The 4,049-nt window shown below is 39.1% G+C and overlaps 1 long non-coding RNA gene across 1 annotated transcript; it reads left to right on the forward strand.

Moving 5' to 3' along the window:
- The first annotated feature begins 2,508 nt into the window (after nucleotides 1-2,508).
- Nucleotides 2,509-3,320, forward strand: LOC132107322 (uncharacterized). The gene is made up of 3 exons (XR_009424273.1): nucleotides 2,509-2,643; nucleotides 2,745-3,142; nucleotides 3,199-3,320. It is a non-coding gene; the product is annotated as an uncharacterized LOC132107322 (long non-coding RNA).
- Nucleotides 3,321-4,049: the final 729 nt, after the last annotated feature.

The raw sequence follows: 4,049 nt of genomic DNA on the forward strand, positions 1-4,049 counted from the left end.
GTGCAGTATTTAAGTGCCCAGAACAGAAAAAAAAATTTTTTTTATTAAAGTATTGGTCACCTTGGTTAGAAACAGATCGAGATAATAAGCGATAAAAGCACTTAAAATTGCCTTGATTCATGGGGCATTTTTAAACATTGGTTGACTTTTTTTTTTTTTCGCCAGGATCTCAATTTGGAGAGAATCTCTTATCTTAAATCTTCACATGATAAAACCACCACTTTAGTTGATGAAAGGTTCAGTTTAACGTTTAAATGCATTACAATGATTTGAATTCAAACCTGCATACTAGTAAATGATTTTATGCTGATAAATCATGCCATCCCCTTAGTTTAGGGTGACAGGTCTAGCTTGTATTTGGCAGAGGTCAAAGCTTTGCTTTTAATGAGCTTAGCATAAAAGGTAGGGTTGCTATGGCGATTGTTTCATGCTGTCTGGGAGACCATGGCTGTGGCATCTTATCCCACCATCACGACCCTGCAAAAATCTTTACTGTCCACTGTTGCAAAGCAACTGTCCAAGCAAACATGCATATTAATATATTTATTTCATGCACATTTTTTTTTATGTATTTATTTATTTTTTTAAATTATGTGTTTTTGGAGTGTTTCAAAGCTTTGATCCAGAAAATAAGCATATGACTGGACCAACAATTTTACTTAAAATAAATTAACTGTCACAAGTTTGCTTATGCAGGTTAGTACCAGTCTGGTTAGGTGACCAACATGGTCTTTCTAGACAAGCTAGGTGATTAGGTTAAACCAAGAATTAACCCCAAAAGTTCTCCCAAAAATCTTAATTCGAGTAGAATTCACCCTCAGGCCATGCAAGATGTAGATGAGTTAGTTCATTCGTTAAGACTTAGATTTGGAGAAAGGTCCAAACAGCTGTTAAAAACCACCATAATCCACAACACGACTCCAATTCATCAATTAACACCATTGTTTGTAAGAAACAAACCATTTTTAAACAAATATAACAGTAGTTTTGTTTGTTTTTTTCATATCTGGGTGAACTATTCTTTTAAGCTAGTTTGTTAAGCAGAATGATGAGAACACCGGCTTACCATCAGTTGTTTCTGCTGATCTTTTTCCACACATACACTTCACAAACAGTTGTTTTAATTATAATCATGCAACTGCCAAACTTTTTCTGATGTCCTTAAAGGTCTATGACCAAAAAAAACTATAAAATTTTACAAACCAGTTAAGTATTTTCACTATAAAACTTAAGGGAGAGTTAGTAATTGAGTCGTTATGAACCAGACAGTTTTCAGACTGTGACGGTCACTGTATTGATCTGATCAATGGACTTTGGACCTTATTTATAAGGCTGACTGAAATTAAATGGTTTTAGCTATGGTTCAGTGGGATGAAATGGACTGGGACGAAGCCAAGATGATCATCTATCATCTTCTCTGCAGTGGATTGCACTAGGAAAAGGTGTTAAATATATACTGGACAGGAAAATGGCCTTTACTTTATCAATGACTTTGATTTATGGACTGGAAGGTCTCACGTCGGTATATAAAATTACTTCACAGATAAACTCTAACTGCCACAGTGAAGTTTGATGAAGAGCTGATTGTTAATTATGGAGTATAATACACTCTAATTGGAAAGACTGTTGAAATGTCCTTCAAAGTCCCTTTTGCTGTTACCATTGCAGTTCCTAATAGAGGAAGATCTGCTATTTAGACCAGCTCAAATCACTTTCTTCAAACCACAGTAAAACTTAATTTAGAAATGTGCTGCAAAGTAAGAATTTTCTGCTTAGCAAACAATGTAGATGATTTTTTGTAAAAGTCCTGTCTGTTGATGTTGAGAGGCCTTTATATAGAGGCCTGATATCTAGTTTAGCAATTGGACACTGGTGTGTTCAGCTCAAGTCTGCTTCACCTGCACTGCAACATGTTTCTTTTTGTATTGAAAAAAAAAAAAATTTTTTTGAATTAAACGACTCATTGACCACCAGATGTGCAACTCATATATTTATGATAACAAATCTGCCCTTTTTTATTTTTTTTTTTTTTTTTTTTGTAACACTGAACAAAGCAAAACCTTGATTTTCTTTACACTATTGATACATTATACTGTACAACAAATCCTTTTCTTGGAGTTTGAAAACCCTATATAAGCACCACTAAAACATTTTAGAGTATGCTAAATATTGTTAAAAAGATTGTTTCATACAAACAAGAACACATGGAAAATAAGGTTAATTAGTTTAGTGCATATACTGTATATGTCCAGTCTTGAGTATCTCCATAAAAGTCAACATTTCATTTCAAAATTTCATTTTCAGTTCTAAACATGTTAGCTTATTGGCCTATGATATTTGAAAATATGTGAAACCAAATATGAACAACTTCAAATTCTGAAAAAAGTAATTTTGTAAATCATTTGATATTTGTGTTCAGATAAAAGTTAAATGAGCCACTGAATAAAAAGTGATTGTCATATGAAACAAAATTTCAGATTTTCTAAACTCCTAAAAACTCCTAAAAAAATGTTTTCATTCCGCGTCGCTGCATCAAGCTCTCACTGGAGCCGCTCCTCTGCGATCAACGAGAGGAACGTATGTACTTCCGCAACAGACAACAAAATGTTTTGGTTGTTAAAAAAGGTGCACTCATTCAAAACAGTTGTGTTTGATACTTCACTGACTGTGCTGACTCTGCTGCGATCTTCCGGTGTATAGTTTTCCCCTGAGCGAGCTATTCTTAAATGTTTCTGACTTCGAAGGCTGAAGAAGTAAAGGAACATCCCAAGCCTCGTCGTCCATATACCGCTGGAACATACTGCGTCTCCCTAGCTCACCCCACTATGAGAACCCCCACATACCTCTCTAACGTCTCCTACTGGCTGCTCAAGTCCAAATTCCCTGCTGACCTACAAAGTTCCCCCTTAGACATAAGACCACCAGCCACCGCTGACTCAAGCCCGCCAGCAGCCAAATTAACTCCAACCATAAGAGGGGGATGAGGAGGAAAAGACTGCTAGCAGCCCTCATCCTTGCCTCTAAATCAACTCCAGTTCCACTGCTCACTCCAGTGTTGGCTCCAGCCCCAGAGCTCGCTCAAGTGTTGGCTCCAGCCCCAGAGCTTGCTCAAGTGTTGGTTCCAGCCCCCGAATCTGTCCAAGTCAGGGCTCCTGTCCCTGAGTTTAGCCCAGTGAGGGCTCCTGTCCCTGAGTTTAGCCCGGTGAGGGCTCTTGTCCCTGTGTTTAGCCCAGTGAGGGCTCCTGTTCCCGAGTTTAGTCCAGTGAGGGCTCCTGTACCTGAGTTTAGCCCACGGATGGCTCATGTTCCCCAGTTTAGCCCACAGAGGACTCATGTTCCTATGTCTGGCCCACGGCGGACCTGTTATTTTCCCCAAGTATTTTTTAGGGGGAGTAGTAGGGTTCTAGCCATAGAGAGGCGGCTTTGCCATGGCTTCCTAGTCTGCCTGCTCCGCCATGGCTCCCTGGACTGTTTGATCCGCCATGGCCCCCTGAACTACCAGATTCACCATGGGTCCCGGAACGGGCATTGCCCTGTAGGCCTTCCGTCATAAACCCTGCCCCTAGAAGCCTCCAGAACGGGTAGGGAGGAGTAATGTCATTCTCTGTTACTTGTTTTGTGTGTGTTGCTCCCCATGAGCCTTCCTTGTCCTTATTTGGTAATTCCTGTCCCCATTTAGTTCTATTATTTCCAGGTGTTCCTAGTTATTAGTTATTCTACTCACCTGTCTAACCCTTGTTATCTGCCCTTTTTGAGTTCTAGCCCGTTCTGTTCTCCCTTATCTGGAATTGTGAATGCCAACCTCCTCAACCAAGTGTGTTTTCCTTGTTCCCTTGATTTCATTAAAATTTCTTGATTGATGTACTCCTTGTCTACTTCATTCCGCGCTCCTCGCTCCTGCACGTACTTAATCGTGACAGAAATATAGTTGTGATGAATAGGATTAATATATTGACGTGAATGCATGTTTACATTCAGTAATCAATTAGTATTTTGGATTCAGCAACTTAATTCAGTCCACACACAAACTGTAAAGAAAGGAGGAAGTG

The sequence above is a fragment of the Carassius carassius genome, chromosome 27 (genome assembly GCF_963082965.1).
Source record: "Carassius carassius chromosome 27, fCarCar2.1, whole genome shotgun sequence".
In the NCBI taxonomy this organism is placed as follows: domain Eukaryota; kingdom Metazoa; phylum Chordata; class Actinopteri; order Cypriniformes; family Cyprinidae; genus Carassius; species Carassius carassius.